The following is a 19,255-nucleotide window of genomic DNA, read 5'->3' as shown; positions in this document are numbered from 1 at the left end:
AATGGGGAACCATAATAACCCCCAGGAAGTGTAGCTGCTGCCTTGGCAGGAACTAATGGGGATCCATAATACACCCCAGGAAGAGTAGCTGCTGCCTTGGCAGGAACTAATGGGGGATCCATAATAAACCCCAGGAAGAGTAGCTGCTGCCTTGGCAGGAACTAATGGGGATCCATAATAACCCCCAGGAAGAGTAGCTGCTGCCTTGGCAGGAACTAATGGGGATCCATAATAAACCCCAGGAAGAGTAGCTGCTGCCTTGGCAGGAACTAATGGGGGATCCATAATAACCCCCAGGAAGTGTAGCTGCTGCCTTGGCAGAAACTAATGGGGATCCATAACAACCCCCAGGAATTGTAGCTGCTGCCTTGGCAGGAACTAATGGGGATCCATAATACACCCCAGGAAGAGTAGCTGCTGCCTTGGCAGGAACTAATGGGGGATCCATAATAAACCCCAGGAAGAGTAGCTGCTGCCTTGGCAGGAACTAATGGGGATCCATAATAACCCCGAGGAAGAGTAGCTGCTGCCTTGGCAGGAACTAATGGGGATCCATAATAAACCCCAGGAAGAGTAGCTGCTGCCTTGGCAGGAACTAATGGGGATCCATAATAAACCCCAGGAAGAGTAGCTGCTGCCTTGACAGGAACTAATGGGGATCCATAATAAACCCCAGGAAGAGTAGCTGCTGCCTTGACAGGAACTAATGGGGATCCATAATAAACATCAGGAAGAGTAGCTGCTGCCTTGGCAGGAACTAATGGGGATCCATAATAAACCCCAGGAAGAGTAGCTGCTGCCTTGGCAGGAACTAATGGTGATCCATAATAAACCCCAGGAAGAGTAGCTGCTGCCTTGGCAGGAACTAATGGGGATCCATAATAAACCCCAGGAAGAGTAGCTGCTGCCTTGGCAGGAACTAATGGGGATCCATAATAAACCCCAGGAAGAGTGGCTGCTGCCTTGACAGGAACTAATGGGGATCCATAATAAACCCCAGGAAGTGTAGCTGCTGCCTTGGCAGGAACTAATGGGGATCCATAATAAGTCCCAGGAAGAGTAGCTGCTGCCTTGACAGGAACTAATGGGGATCCATAATAAACCCCAGGAAGAGTAGCTGCTGCCTTGGCAGGAACTAACGGGGATCCATAATAAACCCCAGGAAGAGTAGCTGCTGCCTTGGCAGGAACTAACGGGGATCCATAATAAACACCAGGAAGAGTAGCTGCTGCCTTGGCAGGAACTAACGGGGATCCATAATAAACACCAGGAAGAGTAGCTGCTGCCTTGGCAGGAACTAACGGGGATCCATAATAAACCCCAGGAAGAGTAGCTGATGCCTTGGCAGGAACTAACGGGGATCCATAATAAACCCCAGGAAGAGTAGCTGCTGCCTTGGCAGGAAGTAATGGGGGATCCATAATAAACCCCAGGAAGAGAAGCTGCTGCCTTGGCAGGAACTAACGGGGATCCATAATAAACCCCAGGAAGAGTAGCTGCTGCCTTGGCAGGAACTAACGGGGATCCATAATAAACACCAGGAAGAGTAGCTGCTGCCTTGGCAGGAACTAACGGGGATCCATAATAAATCCCAGGAAGAGTAGCTGCTGCCTTGGCAGGAACTAACGGGGATCCATAATAAACCCCAGGAAGAGTAGCTGCTGCCTTGGCAGGAACTAACGGGGATCCATAATAAACCCCAGGAAGAGTAGCTGCTGCCTTGGCAGGAACTAACGGGGATCCATAATAAACCCCAGGAAGAGTAGCTGCTGCCTTGGCAGGAACTAACGGGGATCCATAATAAACACCAGGAAGAGTAGCTGCTGCCTTGGCAGGAACTAACGGGGATCCATAATAAACCCCAGGAAGAGTAGCTGCTGCCTTGGCAGGAACTAACGGGGATCCATAATAAACCCCAGGAAGAGTAGCTGCTGCCTTGGCAGGAACTAACGGGGATCCATAATAAACCCCAGGAAGAGTAGCTGCTGCCTTGGCAGGAACTACCGGGGATCCATAATAAACCCCAGGAAGAGTAGCTGCTGCCTTGGCAGGAACTAACGGGGATCCATAATAAACCCCAGGAAGAGTAGCTGCTGCCTTGGCAGGAACTAACGGGGATCCCTAATAAACCCCAGGAAGAGTAGCTGCTGCCTTGGCAGGAACTAACGGGGATCCATAATAAACCCCAGGAAGAGTAGCTGCTGCCTTGGCAGGAACTAACGGGGATCCATAATAAACACCAGGAAGAGTATCTGCTGCCTTGGCAGGAACTAACGGGGATCCATAATAAACACCAGGAAGAGTAGCTGCTGCCTTGGCAGGAACTAACGGGGATCCATAATAAACACCAGGAAGAGTAGCTGCTGCCTTGGCAGGAACTAACGGGGATCCATAATAAACCCCAGGAAGAGTAGCTGCTGCCTTGGCAGGAACTAACGGGGATCCATAATAAACCCCAGGAAGAGTAGCTGCTGCCTTGGCAGGAACTAACGGGGATCCATAATAAACACCAGGAAGAGTAGCTGCTGCCTTGGCAGGAACTAACGGGGATCCATAATAAACCCCAGGAAGAGTAGCTGCTGCCTTGGCAGGAACTAACGGGGATCCATAATAAACCCCAGGAAGAGTAGCTGCTGCCTTGGCAGGAACTAACGGGGATCCATAATAAACCCCAGGAAGAGTAGCTGCTGCCTTGGCAGGAACTAACGGGGATCCATAATAAACCCCAGGAAGAGTAGCTGCTGCCTTGGCAGGAACTACCGGGGATCCATAATAAACCCCAGGAAGAGTAGCTGCTGCCTTGGCAGGAACTAACGGGGATCCATAATAAACCCCAGGAAGAGTAGCTGCTGCCTTGGCAGGAACTAACGGGGATCCCTAATAAACCCCAGGAAGAGTAGCTGCTGCCTTGGCAGGAACTAACGGGGATCCATAATAAACCCCAGGAAGAGTAGCTGCTGCCTTGGCAGGAACTAACGGGGATCCATAATAAACACCAGGAAGAGTATCTGCTGCCTTGGCAGGAACTAACGGGGATCCATAATAAACACCAGGAAGAGTAGCTGCTGCCTTGGCAGGAACTAACGGGGATCCATAATAAACACCAGGAAGAGTAGCTGCTGCCTTGGCAGGAACTAACGGGGATCCATAATAAACACCAGGAAGAGTAGCTGCTGCCTTGGCTGGAACTAATGGGGACCCATAATAAACACCAGGAAGAGTAGCTGCTGCCTTGGCAGGAACTAACGGGGATCCATAATAAACACCAGGAAGAGTAGCTGCTGCCTTGGCAGGAACTAATGGGGATCCATAATAAACACCAGGAAGAGTAGCTTCTGCCTTGGCAGGAACTAACGGGGATCCATAATAAACCTCAGGAAGAGTAGCTGCTGCCTTGGCAGGAACTAACGGGGATCCATAATAAACCCCAGGAAGAGTAGCTGCTGCCTTGGCAGGAACTAACGGGGATCCATAATAAACCCCAGGAAGAGTAGCTGCTGCCTTGGCAGGAACTAATGGGGATCCATAATAAACCCCAGGAAGAGTAACTGCTGCCTTGGCAGGAACTAATGGGGATCCATAATAAACCCCAAGAAGAGTAGCTGCTGCCTTGGCAGGAACTAACGGGGAACCATAATAAACACCAGGAAGAGTAGCTGCTGCCTTGGCAGGAACTAATGGGGATCCATAATAAACACCAGGAAGAGTAGCTGCTGCCTTGGCAGGAACTAACGGGGATCCATAATAAACACCAGGAAGAGTAGCTGCTGCCTTGGCAGGAACTAACGGGGATCCATAATAAACACCAGGAAGAGTAGCTGCTGGATTAAATTCAGTATTGTGTTTTTAGACATTTTTAATGTCTTGAGTCACTAAGTATTCAAACCCTTTGTTATTGCAAGCATAAATAAGTTCAGGGGTAAAAATATGCTTAACAAGTCACATAATAAGTTGAATGGACTCTGTGTGCAATAATAGTGTTTAACCACATTTTTGAATGACTACCTCATCTCTGTAAGGTCCCTCAGTCGAGCAGTGAATTTCAAACACAGATTCAACAACAAAGACCAGGGAGGTTTTCCAATGCCTCTCAAAGAAGGGCACCTATTGGTAGATGGGTAAAAAAAAAAAAAAGACATTGAATATCCCATTGAGCATGGGGAGGTTATTAATTACACTTTGGATGGTGTATCAATACAACCAGTCACTACAAAGATACAGGTGTCCTTCCTAACTTTCTGGAGAGAAAGGAAACCACTCAGGGATTTTACCATGAGGTCAATGGTGACTTTAAAACAGTTACAGAGTTTAATGGCTGTGGTAGGAGAAAACTGAGGATGGATCAACAACATTTTAGTTACTCCACAATACTAACCTAAATGACAAAGTGAATAGAAGGAAGCCTGTACAGATAAAAATATTCCAAAACATGTATCCTGTTTGCAACAAGGCACTTAAGTAATACTGCAAAAAAATGTGGGAAAGCAATTTACTTTTTTGTCTTAAATACAAAGTGTTACGTTTAGGGCAAATCCAATACAACATATTACTGAGTACCACTCTCCATATTTTCAAGCATAGTAGTGGCTGCATCATGTTATGGGTATGCTTGTCATCATTAAGGACGGGAGTTTTTCAGGATAAAAAAACAAACAGAATGGAGCTAAGCACAGACAAAATCCTAGAGGAAAACCTGGTTCAGTCTGCTTTCCACCAGACACTGGGAGATGAATTCACTTTTCAGCAGGACAATAACCTAAAACACAAGGCCAAACCTACACTGGAGTTGCTTACCAAGAACCAAGAGTGTTTTGACTTAAATATGCTTGAAAATCTATCACAAGACCTGAAAATTGTTGTCTAGCAATGATCATTAACTAATTTGACAGAGTTTTAAGATTTTTTTTAAAGAATAATGTGCAAATGTTGCATAATCCAGGTGTGGAAAGCTCTTGGAGACTTACCCAGAAAAACTCACAGCTGTAATCACTGCCAAAGCTGCTTCTACAAATTATTGACTCAGGGGTGTGAATCCTTATATAAATTAGATCTTTCTGTATTTCATTTATAATTTTTTTAAATTGCTAACATTTCTAAAAACATGTTTGCATTATGGGGTATTGTGTGTAGATGGCCGAAAGAAAAAAAGTTGATTTAATCCATTTTGTATTCAGGCTGTAGCACAACAAAATGTGGAATAAGTCAAGGGGTATGAATACTTTTTGAAGGCTCTGTACAGTATATCCTCTTTCAAAACATATTATGGGTATTGCATCATAATGTGTGTGTGCGTGTGTGTGTGTGTGTGTGTGTGTGTGTGTGTGTGTGTGTGTGTGTGTGTGTGTGTGTGTGTGTGTGTGTGTGTGTGTGTGTGTGTGTGCGTGTGTGTGTGTGTGTCAGTCAGAGTGTGGTGGGGGTCAATTCCAACTCCTTCAATTGCGTCTGCACTCCCTATAGCTTGCCTAACCATCATTACGGTTCATGCATTTTCAATGCCAACAATTTCATGAGCGTTCTATAGCCTGCCTCTCTCTGTCTGTTCCCAGGGGCTTTTTCCTCTATCGAAGGCTCTCCAATCTTTCATTACCCCTAGAGAGAATAGAGGAAAAGAGGGGGAGGGAGAGGAGAATAGGAGAGAAAGAGAGAGGAGAGGAAAGGAGAAGAGAGGGGAAGGGAAGGGAGAAGATAAGGGGGGAGAGGAAATGAGAAAAGGGGGGAGGAGAGGAGAGGAAAGGAGAGGATAGGAAAGGAGAAGAGAGGGGAAGGGAAGGGAAGGGAGAAGATAAGGGGGAGAGGAAATGAGAAAAGGGGGGAGGAGAGGATAGGAAAGGAGAAGAGAGGGGAAGGGAGAAGAGCAAGGGGGAGAGGAAATGAGAAAAGGGGGGAGGAGAGGATAGGAAAGGAGAAGAGAGGGGAAGGGAGAAGATAAGGGGGGAGAGGAAATGAGAAAAGGGGGGAGGAGAGGATAGGAAAGGAGAAGAGAGGGGAAGGGAGAAGATAAGGGGGGAGAGGAAATGAGAAAAGGGGGGAGGAGAGGATAGGAAAGGAGAAGAGAGGGGAAGGGAGAAGAGCAAGGGGGAGAGGAAATGAGAAAAGGGGGGAGGAGAGGATAGGAAAGGAGAAGAGAGGGGAAGGGAGAACAGCAAGGGGGAGAGGAAATTAGAAAAAGGGGGAGGAGAGGATAGGAAGAGGGAGGACACAGAAAATAGTAAGAATCCTCTGCTATTCCCATGAAAAGAACTAAAGGCTTTTGGAGCATGTTATTTCAGCAGCCATATGATGGCCAGCTGTGTGTGTGTGTGTGTGTGTGTGTGTGTGTGTGTGTGTGTGTGTGTGTGTGTGTGTGTGTGTGTGTGTGTGTGTGTGTGTGTGTGTGTGTGTGTGTGTGTGTGTGTGTGTGTGTGTGTGTGTGTGTGTGTATCGGTGAAATTAGGCCACAGCTGTCTAATAGCAATATCAAAATATGAAGTCGGATGTTAGCGAAGAAGAGACGTCCACCCACTCCAGATTTGGGAAAGTGTGTGTTTGTATGAAACAAAGAGCAGACACCATGACTTTTTCAATCCCAGACTAATCATAAGTAGATAGTAACTTTAAGTAAAGCTGTGGTTTAGTTTAGTTCTTTAACAGTATTTTTGTGGTAGCGGAAGAAGTGTTCTGATTTTAGATTTGAATAGCCAGAGAAGTAGAGAACGATTTAATATTCTGAAATGCAAATTTTTCTAAAAGTTATTAAGAAAAATAGTCAGCTCCTCAAATAGCATAAATTTTTCGATTGGTAGAATTTATTTTTGGTTCTGATTTCAGATGTAAATAGCAGAGAAGTAGAGGAAGATTTCACATGCTCTATCTACCTTTTTGTCTAATTTGTTGGGAAAGTGGTCAGAATATTAGCTGTTTGTAAAAAAAAGAGGTTGATTTGTATCATGGTGCTGTTTGGGTTGTCTAGTTACCTCCATCTTTATGAATGGGCAGTACTGAGCGCCATGCATTTGGCTGGTCAGTTAAAAAGATTACTCACATCACCATTTCTGTAGAGATCTGAAAAAAATAAATAAAAAAATGGGTTTCTGGCCTCTCCTTTAGTAGTTATTGTTTACAAGCTTTTCCTCGTTGTGTTATTATTTTGCCTCTGTGGGATAGAGAAAGGACTCAGTGCTGAGGAGGAAGGAGGAAGGAGGAAGAGGGGGGGGGGGAATGGTGCCTGTGGCTATGCTGCTCTGTTCTGCGCCATTACCATGGCAACCGTTTTTGTTTGTCCCCTGCTATTTGCCCACTGGCTCAAAACTGCAGGTAGTCTATGTGTGTCTATGTGTGGATTACGTGCCCCTTTTTTGGGGTTTACAGTTTGGGCGTTTTATGTAGTTATATAAATAAAGTCATGTTTAAAGGCCGAGGATGCGTTTCTAATAAGATAACATATGGAATTGTTTTAACATGGTTCTACTAAGATAACATATGGAATTGTTTTAACATGGTTCTACTAAGATAACATATGGAATTGTTTTAAGACGGTCGTACCATGGATCATTTAACTATTTGATTTAGAATTTTAGGACCGCTGTATTAAAATACATTAACAGTCGCCTGAATTGAAATTAGAGAGCGGTTAGCTGATGTTAGCTAGCTACTTTTCATCGCTCTAAACTCTGACAAAACAGCTGAAACTTTTGATTGGTAGAATATATTTCTGTTCCGATTTGAAAACCTGAGAAGTAAAGAAAGATTCATATGTTCTAAATGTATATTTAACTTGTTGGGAAAGAGGGTTACAATGGCAGTTGTTTCAAAAAGTTAGAAGAAAAACAGTCGGTACAGTTACTAAAGTAAATGTATTGTTAGATTGGAAGCAGATATTTTTGTTGTGATTTCAGATTTGAATAGCAGAAAAGTAGAAGAATATTTAATAAACTAACAGTTTGTCTAATTTGTTGGGAAAGTTGCTAAAGTAGCTGATTTGTGTTTTTAAAAAAATTGCATTGTTGCGTTCACAGTGAATGGAATGTTGGAAGTCATGATGTCACAATGGTGTCACAATGTCACCTTTAGAATGTTGAAGAAATCCCATGAAAGTGAATAAAAATTACATAAAGCTTAATAGTTATAGTTATAAAAATATATATATATATTCTAATATCACTACAAGAAAGGCAACATTGGGTATGTAATGAGGAGATGGAAAAAAACATATTTAGTAATAGTTTCTTGAAAAATCTTTCATTTGATTCAATTAGCAGACGCTCTTATCCAGAGCGACTTACAGTAGATAAATGCATACATTTGTTTGTTCTATTTCATACTGGTCCCTTGTGGGGATTCGAACCCACAACCTCAGCATTGTAAGCGCCACGCTCTACCAACTGAACCATCTGAGACCCTATCAAAACATGAAAGGAAACACTGTGTTTAGGGTTAGTCGGTGTTGTACTCTTCTATATGGACATTTCTTTACATTAAGTTGCTTTTACAGCGCCTTCGGAAAGTATTCAGACCCCCTTGACTTGTTCCACAGTTTGCTACATTACAGCCTGATTCTAAAATGGATTCAATAAAAAATAAAATAAATCCTCAGCAATCTTCACACAAATACCCCATAGACAAAGCGAAAATAGGTTTTTAGAAATGTTTGCGAATTTATTACAAATAAAAAACAGAAATACCTTATTTACATAAGTACTCAGCCCCTTTGCTATGAGACTCAAAATTGAGTTCAGGTGCATCCTGTTTCCATTGATCATCCTTGAGATGTTTCTACAACTTGATGGGAGTCCACATGTGGTAAATTCAATTGATTGGACATGATTTGGAAATGCACACACCTGTCTGTGTAAGGTCCCACAGTTGACAGTACATGTCAGAGCAAAAACCAAGCTATGAGGTCCAAGGAATTGTCCGTAGAGCTCCGAGACAGGATTGTGTCGAGGCACAGATCTGGGGAAGGGTACCAAAGCATTTCTGCAGCATTGAAGGTCCAAAAAACACAGTGGCCTCCATCATTCTTAAATGGAAGAAGTTTGGAACCACCAAAACTCTTCCTAGAGCTGGCCGCCCGGCCAAACTGAGAAATCGGGGAAGAAGGGCCTTGGTCAAGGAGGTGATGGTCAGTCTGACAGAGCTCCAGAGTTCCTCTTTGGAGATGGGAGAACCTTCCAGAAGGACAACCATCTCTGCAGCACTCCACCATTCAGGCCTTTGTGGTAGAGTGGCCAGACGGAAGCCACTCCTCAGTAAAAGGCACATGACAGCCTGCTTGGAGGACTCAGACCATGAGAAACACGATACCCTGGTCTAATGAAACCAAGATTGAACTCTTTGGCCTGAATACCAAGAGTCACATCTGGAGGAAACCTGGCACCATCCCTACGGTGAAGCATGGTGGTGGTTGCATCATGCTGTGGGGATGTTTTTCAGCGGCAGGGACTGGGAGACTAGTCAGGATCGAGGGAAAGATGAACGGAGAAAAGTACAGAGAGATCCTTGATGAAAACCTGCTCCAGAGTGCTCAGCACCTCAGACTGGGGCGAAGGTTCACCTTCCAACAGGACAATGACCCTAAGCACACAGCCAAGACAAGGCAGGAGTGGCTTTGGGACAAGTCTCTGAATGTCCTTGAGTGGCCCAGCCAGAGCCTGGACTTGAACCCGAATGAACATCTTTGGAGAGACCTGAAAATAGCTGTGCAGCAACACTCCCCATCCAACCGAACAGAGCTTAAGAGGATCTGCACAGAATAATGGAAGAAACTCCCCAAATACAGGTGTGCCAAGCTTGTAGCGTCATACCCAATAAGAATCAATGCTGTAATCGCTGCCAAAGGTGCCTCAACAAAGTACTGAGTAAAGGGTCTGAATACTTATGTAAATGTGATATTTCTTTTTTTAATATAAGTTAGTAAAAATTTAATTATGGGGTATTGTGTGTACATTGATGAGGGGGAAAAAACTATTTAATACATTTTAGAATAAGGCTGTAAGGTAACAAGTGATCTGAATAATTTCCGAAGGCACTATATATGTAAAAGATTTAGATGCACTATTGTAAAGTGGTTGTTCCACTGGATATTATAAGGTGAATGCACCAATTTGTAAGTCGCTCTGGATAAGAGCGTCTGCTAAATGACTTAAATGTTAAATGTAAATGTAAATATGTACTTCTACGGTAACACTACTACACACGATGTGGTTTCTACAATAAGAGTGAAAAGTCACCTTTAAGAATGAGGACATGTTGAGGAATCATGTTGATCAGTCTTTCTAAAGCATTAACAGGTCATCCGAATGCAGTTTCATAAAGAACAGAGATATAGGACTTAAAAGCATCTCATTCTGTACATTCAGACTGTCCCCCAAATGGCACCCTATTTCTTATATGGTGCACTACTTTTGACCAGTGTGCCGTATTAAAGCCTGTAGATTCACAGTAGTCTATCTGTTATCAGGCACAGGTCTACACCGCCCTCTAGGGTCAGAAAACCAGAGTGGTGACTTTGGTCAACTCTAATTTAAAGTGGCACACATTTTAACCAGGTAAATTTCTATGGCAACGAATCCTTCACAACTAACCTGTTCCGATGCAGGCTAACTCCATTTATCGAGTTGAGGACCAATGAAATCAGATTCCCTCCGTCTCGCAAAGATTGTCATCATCCCGTTCATTTGAGGAAGATGACTGATTAAATATTTAATTAACCCCCTCAAAAAATGTTTGTGTGTAAAAATAAATTATAATGTTAAAATACCTACAGTGCTTTGCAAAAGTATTCATCCCCCTTGGTGTTTTTCCAATTTTGTTGCATTAAAACCTGTAATTTAAATGGATTTTTATTTGTATTTCATGTAATGGACATGTAATGGACAAAATAGGCCAAATTGGTGAAGTGAAATGAAAAAAAATAACTTGTTTCAAAAAAATTCTCAAATAATAAAAAACTGAAAAGTGGTGTGTTCATATGTATGCACCCCCTTTGCTATGAAGCCCCTAAATAAGATCTGGTGCAACCAATTACCTTCAGAAGTCACATAATTAGTTAAATAAAGTCCACCTGTGTGCAATCTAAGTGTCACATGATCTGTCACATGATCTCGATATATATACACCTGTTCTGAAAGGCCCCAGAGTCTGCAACACCACTAAGCAAGGGGCACCACCAAGCAAGCGGCACCATGAAGACAAAGGAGCTCTTCAAACAGCTCAGGGACAAAGTTGTGGAGAAGTACAGATCAGGTTTGGGTTATAAAAAAATATCCGAAACTTTGAACATTTTACATTTACATTTAAGTCATTTAGCAGCGACTTACAAATTGGTGCATTCACCTTATGATATCCAGTGGAACAACCACTTTACAATAGTGCATCTAAATCTTTTAAGGGGGGGGGTTAGAAGGATTACTTTATCCTATCCTAGGTATTCCTTAAAGAGGTGGGGTTTCAGGTGTCTCCGGAAGGTGGTGATTGACTCCGCTGTCCTGGCGTCGTGAGGGAGCTTGTTCCACCATTGGGGTGCCAGAGCAGCGAACAGTTTTGACTGGGCTGAGCGGGAACTGTGCTTCCTCAGAGGTAGGGGGGCCAGCAGGCCAGAGGTGGATGAACGCAGTGCCCTTGTTTGGGTGTAGGGCCTGATCAGAGCCTGAAGGTATGGAGGTGCCGTTCCCTTCACAGCTCCGTAGGCAATCACCATGGTCTTGTAGCGGATGCGAGCTTCAACTGGAAGCCAGTGGAGAGAGCGGAGGAGCGGGGTGACGTGAGAGAACTTGGGAAGGTTGAACACCAGACGGGCTGCGGCGTTCTGGATGAGTTGTAGGGGTTTAATGGCACAGGCAGGGAGCCCAGCCAACAGCGAGTTGCAGTAATCTAGACGGGAGATGACAAGTGCCTGGATTAGGACCTGCGCCGCTTCCTGTGTGAGGCAGGGTCGTACTCTGCGAATGTTGTAGAGCATGAACCTACAGGATCGGGTCACCGCCTTGATGTTAGTGGAGAACGACAGGGTGTTGTCCAGGATCACGCCAAGGTTCTTAGCACTCTGGGAGGAGGACACAAGGGAGTTGTCAACCGTGATGGCGAGATCATGGAACGGGCAGTCCTTCCCCGGGAGGAAGAGCAGCTCCGTCTTGCCGAGGTTCAGCTTGAGGTGGTGATCCGTCATCCACACTGATATGTCTGACAGACATGCAGAGATGCGATTCGGCACCTGGTTATCAGAAAGGGGAAAGGAGAAGATTAATTGTGTGTCGTCTGCAAAGCAATGATAGGAGAGACCATGTGAGGATATGACAGAGCCAAGTGACTTGGTGTATAGCGAGAATAGGAGAGGGCCTAGAACAGAGCCCTGGGGGACACCAGTGGTGAGAGCGCATGGTGCGGAGACAGATTCTCGCCACACCACCTGGTAGGAGCGACCTGTCAGGTAGGACGCAATCCAAGCGTGGGCCGCGCCGGAGATGCCCAACTCGGAGAGGGTGGAGAGGAGGATCTGATGGTTCACAGTATCAAAGGCAGCAGATAGGTCTAGAAGGATGAGAGCAGAGGAGAGAGAGTTAGCTTTAGCAGTGCGGAGAGCCTCCGTGACACAGAGAAGAGCAGTCTCAGTTGAATGCCCAGTCTTGAAACCTGACTGATTAGGATCAAGAAGGTCATTCTGAGAGAGATAGCAGGAGAGCTGGCCAAGGACGGCACGTTCAAGAGTTTTGGAGAGAAAAGAAAGAAGGGATACTGGTCTGTAGTTGTTGACATCGGAGGGATCGAGTGTAGGTTTTTTCAGAAGAACATCCCACGGAGCACCATTAAATCCATTATTAAAAAATGGAAAGAATATGGCACCACAACAAACCTACCAAGAAAGGGCCGCCCACCAAAACTCACGGACCAGGCAAGGGGGGCATTAACCAGAGAGGCAACAAAGAGACCAAAGATAACCCTGAAGGAGCTACAAAGCTCCACAGCAGAGATTGGAGTATCTGTCCATAGGACCACTTTAAGTCGTACACTCCACCGAGCTGGGCTTTACGGAAGAGTGTCCAGAAAAAAAAGCCATTGCTTAAAGAAGAAAATAAGCAAACACGTTTGATGTTCGCCAAAAAGTATGTGGGAGACTCCCCAAACATACGGAAGAAGGTACTCTGGTCAGATGAGACAAAAATGTTGCTTTTTGGCCATCAAGGAAAACTCTGTCTGACGCAAACTCAACACCTCTCATCACCCCCCAGAACACCATCCCTACAGTGAAGCATGGTGGTGGCAGCATCATGCTGTGGGGATGTTTTTCATCGGCAGGGACTGGGAAACTGGTCAGAATTAAAGGAATGATGGATGGCGCTAAATACAGGGAAATTCTTGAGGGAAACCTGTTTTAGTGTTTCAAAGATTTGAGACTGGAATGGAGGTTCACCTTCCAGCAGGGCAATGACCCTAAGTATACTGCTAAAGCAACACTTGAGTGGTTTAAGGGGAAACATCTAAATGTCTTGGAATGGCCTAGACAAATCCCAGACCTCAATCCAATTGAGAATCTGTGGTATGACTTAAAGATTGCTGTACACGAGCGGAACCCATCCAACTTGAAGGAGCTGGAGCAGTTTTGCCTTGAAGAAATGGGCAAAAATCCCAGTGGCTAGATGTGCTAAGCTTATAGAGACATACCCTAAACATGCTGTTTATAGATTTTTCTACTGTATTATTGATTGTTGTCCGCCTGCTGACGAGCAATATCCACCTTAGTAGTACGGAAGAAGAAGCCTGTCCTGGAATGTGAAGCTAACTGAAGCTGGTTAGCTTTATAAAAGCCTGAGTAGATCTAGCTTGCTTCGTAGTATACCCAAAGATTTTTATAACTATCCCAAGAGAGACCATATCCTGCCGTTTCCAATGGGAGCAAATTAATCATAGAGGACAGAACAAGCAAGGAGGTGGGCAGAGCCAAGGACAAGCTAGCGAGATCCTATTGGTGCATTGTAGCATGTATATGCATATTTCCGTTAGCGAACGCCCACTCTGTGAAGTGAGCATGTGCAATAACTCAATTCGTTCTTGCACTCTGAAACAACGCAAAACATTTTTTTTACTTTGGCAAAGGTTAAAGTATACAAAACTTAGTCCACTCTGTTCATAATAGATTCTAGTTTTGGTTGAGAAAAATGTGCAAAATGTTCATCTTCACCCACTGGGCTTCCGCCAACCACCAACCGGATGCATCAGATTTATACATCAGGTGAAACATGTGGCTCATTTTTCCATCTGTGGTATAGAGTACGAGTCATAATACCCATAAAACCTAGCAGTCAAATAAGGAAATGGTTCCAATAATTTTTCCACCATTCATTTTTCCCATAGGGGATTTTTAGAAACACTTAAAATAAGGGTTGTGGTTCGTGTAGACTTTTCCTGGCGTGACATTTTGATAACCGTGTAAATCTCTTTAGGACAAGGTGACTTCTATCAATATATTGGCCAGTATTTACCCCTCAAACATGAAATGCTAATTAGCTGCTAATGTGGCTATCATAAAGAACTACAAATACCATGATGATCTGGACGAGACTGCTGAATCGAGGCAAAGGTAAGAATCCCTGGATTAAACTATCTAACGTTAGCAAAATTTTGTAATGACTAAATTGCCTACATTTTTTTAAATTGACAATTCTGTATTTTTTTTATTTATTTTACATTTTTTTCACCTTTATTTAACCAGGTAGGCTAGTTGAGAACAAGATCTCATTTACAATTGCGACCTGGCCAAGATAAAGCAAAGCAGTTCGACACATACAACAACACAGAGTTACACATGGAATAAACAAACATACAGTCAATAATACAGTAGAAAAAGTCTCTATAGAGTGTGTGCAAATGAGGTAGGATAAGGGAGGTAAGGCAATAAATAGGCCATGGCGGCGAAGTAATTACAATATAGCAATTAAACACTGGAATGATAGATGTGCAGAAGATGAATGTGCAAGTAGAGATACTGGGGTGCAAAGGAGCAAGATAAATAAATACAGTATGGGGATGAGGTAATTGGATGGGCTATTTACAGATGGGCTATGTACAGGTGCAGTGATCTGTAAGCTGCTCTGACAGCTGGTGCTTAAAGCTATTGAGGGAGATATGAGTCTCCAGCTTCAGTGATTTTTGCGGTTCGTTTCAGTCATTGGCAGCAGAGAACTGGAAGGAAAGGCGGCCAAAGGAGGAATTGGCTTTGGGGGTGACCAGTAAGATATACCTGCTGGAGCGTGTGCTACAAGTGGGTGCTGCTATAGTGAACAGTGAGCTGAGATAAGGCGGGGCTTTACCAAGCAAAGACTTATAGATAACCTGTAGCCAGTGGGTTTGGCGGCAAGTATGAAGCGAGGGCCAGCCAACGAGAGTGTACAGGTCGCAGTGGTGGGTAGTGTATGGGGCTTTGGTGACAAAACAGATGGCACTGTGATAGACTGCATCCAATTTGTTGAGTAGAGTGTTGGAGGCTATTTTGTAAATGACATCGCCAAAGTCGAGGATCGGTAGGATGGTCAGTTTTACGAGGGTATGTTTGGCAGCATGAGTGAAGAATGCTTTCTTGTGAAATAGGAAGCCGATTCTAGATTTCATTTTGCATTGGAGATGCTTGATGTGAGTCTGGAAGGAGAGTTTACAGTCTAACCATTCACCTAGGTATTTGTAATTGTCCACATATTCTAAGTCAGAACCGTCCAGAGTAGTGATGCTGGACGGGCGTGCGGGTGCGGGCAGCGATCGGTTGAATAGCATGCATTTAGTTTTACTTGCATTTAAGAGCAGTTGGAGGCCACAGAAGGAGTGTTGTATGGCATTGAAGCTCGTCTGGAGGTTAGTTAACACAGTGTCCAAAGAGGGGCCAGAAATATACAGAATGGTGTCGTCTGCATAGAGGTGGATCAGAGAATCACCAGCAGCAAGAGCGACATCATTGATGTATACAGAGAAGAGAGTTGGCCCGGGAATTGAACCCTGTGGCACCCCCATAGAGACTGCCAGAGGTCCGGACAACAGGCCCTCCGATTTGACACACTGAACTCTATCAGAGAAGTAGTTGGTGAACCAGGCGACGCAATCGTTTGAGAAACCAAGGCTGTTGAATCTACCGCTAAGAATGCGGTGATTGACAGAGTCGAAAGCCTTGGCCTGGTCGATGAATACAGCTGCACAGTATTGTCTCTTATCGATGGCGGTTATGATGTCGTTTAGGACCTTGAGCGTGGCTGAGGTGCACCCATGACCAGCTCTGAAACCAGATTGCATAGCGGAGAAGGTGCGGTGGGATACGAAATGGTCGGTAATCTGTTTGTTAACTTGGCTTTCGAAGACCTTAGCAGTTTGGGTCTAGAGTGTCTCCCCCTTTGAAGAGGGGGATGACCGCAGCAGCTTTCCAATCTTTGGGAATCTCAGACGATACGAAAGAGAGGTTGAACAGGCTAGTAATAGGGGTTGCAACTATTTCGGCAGATCATTTTAGAAAGGGAGGCTCCAGATTGTCAAGCCCAGCTGATTTGTAGGGGTCCAGATTTTGCAGCTCTTTTCAGAACATCAGCTATCTGGATTTGGGTGAAGGAGAAATGGGGGAAACTTGGGCGAGTTGCTGTGGGGGGTGCAGGGCTGTTGATTGGGGTAGGGGTAGCCAGGTGGAAAGCATGGCCAGCCATAGAAAAATGCTTATTGAAATTCTCAATTATAGTGGATTTATCGGTGGTGACAGTGTTTCCTAGCCTCAGTGCAGTGGGCAGCTAGGGAGGAGGTGCTCTTATTTTCCATGTACTTTACAGTGTCCGAGAACTTTTTTGAGTTTGTGCTACAGGATGAAAATTTCTGCTTGAAAAAGCTAGCCTTAGCTTTCCTAACTGCCTGTATATATTGGTTCCTAACTTCCCTAAAAAGTTGCATATCACGGGGACTATTCGATGCTAATGCAGAACGCCACAGGATGTTTTTGAGCTGATCATGGGCAGTCAGGTCTGGAGTGAACCACAGGCTATATCTGTTCCTGGTTCTACATTTTTTGAATGGGGCATGCTTATTTGAGATGGTGAGGAAGGCACTTTTAAAGAATAACCAGGCATCCTCTACTGACGGGATGAGGTCAGTATCCTTCCAGGATACCCGGGCCAGGTCGATTAGAAAGGCCTGCTTGCTGAAGTGTTTTAGGGAGCGTTTGACAGTGATGAGGGGTGGTCGTTTGGTCGCAGACCCATTACGGATGCAGGCAATGAGGCAGTGATCACTGAGATCTTGGTTGAAAACAGCAGAGGTATATTTGGAGGGCGAGTTAGTTAGGATGATATCTATGAGGGTGCCCGTGTTTACGGATTTGGGGTTGTACCTGGTGGGTTCATTGATAATTTGTGTGAGATTAAGGGCATCAAGTTTAGATTGTAGGATGGCTGGGGTGTTAAGCATGTCCCAGTTTAGGTCACCTAGCAGCACGAGCTCTGAAGATAGATGGGGGGCAATCAGTTAACATCTGGTGTCCAGGGCACAGCTGGGAGCAGAGGGGGGTCTATAACAAGAGGCAACGGTGAGAGACTTGTTTCTGGAAAGGTGGATTTTTAGAAGTAGAAGCTCGAATTGTTTGGATATAGACCTGGATAGTAAGACAGAACTCTGCAGGCTATCTCTGCAGTAAATTGCAACACCGCCCCCTTTGGCAGTCCTATCTTGTCGGAAGATGTAGTTAGGGATGGAAATTTCAGGGTTTTTGGTGGCCTTCCTAAGCCAGGATTCAGACACGGCTAGGACATCCGGGTTGGCAGTGTGCTAAAGCAGTGAGTAAAACAAACTTAGGGAGGAGGCTTCTAATGTTAACGTGCATGAAACCAAGGCTTTTACAGTTATAGAAGTCAACAAATGAGAGCACCTGGGGAATAGGAGTGGAACTAGGCACTGCAGGACCTGGATTAACCTCTACATCACCAGAGGAACAGAGGAGGAGTAGGATAAGGGTGCGGCTAAAGGCTAACAGAACTGGAACTGTCTTGTGCATGTTATAAATTGCCACAATACCTGTTAGCAAAGGTGTCAGCTAGAAACGACATGCAGGAGCCTACCTTGATGCTAATTAGCATTTTTCGAATCTGTGAGCCGAATATATTGCTAAAAGTCCCCTTGTCCGAGAGATTAATATTTATCAAAACATCACACCGGCGGTCAAATTCCACGTGACTGTTTAGTCACGGTAACTAGTCTTCTCCAAGCTCTGATTCTGCTGCTGGTCATTAGTAACCTACCAAACTTGCTAACTGCCTGGTACTCAGCACTCGATTGTCCCTCTAATCACTCTGACATCAATGCAAATGTGTTTTTAAAAAATCTAACAATTCATGAGACCATGATCTCATGTTGCTAAACATTTCTATAGGCTATGCAATTGCGGGAGAAAATAGAGTGATGGCCTCTATTAAAAAGAGGAGGATCCCATCAGCTTTCTATAAACTAGGCCTACTCTATTTTATAAAATTTTTAAGCTGAACGTTCTGATCTGTTGGATCAGCCTCATTGCTTTTTTTTTTAATGGGTGGTTGTATTAATTTGGGATCTATCACATCCCACAACTGTCCCAGAGTATGTTTGTAATATATATTTTGTTGCACAGAAGGACAAGTTAACCAATAGAATAGGTCAACTTTTGTACTATAGTAGATTGACATAGGCTAGTGCTTTTGCTGTTCGTTAAGCCAACTCTTCTTGCCTGCATCAGAGCCTAACATAGACAACTCAAGTGTACACTTCAGTTCTTCTGAAATAAATATTTTCATGTTTCTTTAGACCCATCTAAAATAAGATTTATTGTCAAGGTGTAGGCTATATAAAATGCATTTATTAGACTTTTTAAATATTTAGATGTTCCAAAGTTCAGCATTAGTGGATTGTAGGCTGTATGGAAGACAGGAGATACTAAATGTCTTTATGTTAACAGTCAATTACCATGAGACTGACCAGTTATTTGGTTAATAAATCACCAGCTGAAGGAGGAAGTCCTGACCGCCACAGCCCAACGTGTGAACAGGAACACAGGTGGTGTTTTTCCTCTCCAAGTTGCCAACTTTTCCTACTTATAGCAGTACGAAACTTATTTTTGATCAAAAGTCATTCTATTTTGTTGTCGTTGACTAAATTCGACACTCATTTGATCTACATTATAAAAAGGCCTCGCATGGGGGAGCATTTTATCAACGCCACCTGTTACGAGACAAGGCTGAGTTATCCCTCCGGCTTCACCTCTTCCTCCCCGTCATCAACCATTCCCTGTGAC

The sequence above is a fragment of the Salmo salar genome, chromosome ssa11 (assembly GCF_905237065.1).
Source record: "Salmo salar chromosome ssa11, Ssal_v3.1, whole genome shotgun sequence".
In the NCBI taxonomy this organism is placed as follows: domain Eukaryota; kingdom Metazoa; phylum Chordata; class Actinopteri; order Salmoniformes; family Salmonidae; genus Salmo; species Salmo salar.
The sequence above is the reverse complement of the archived record's forward strand: the minus strand, read 5'-3'. Positions refer to the sequence as shown.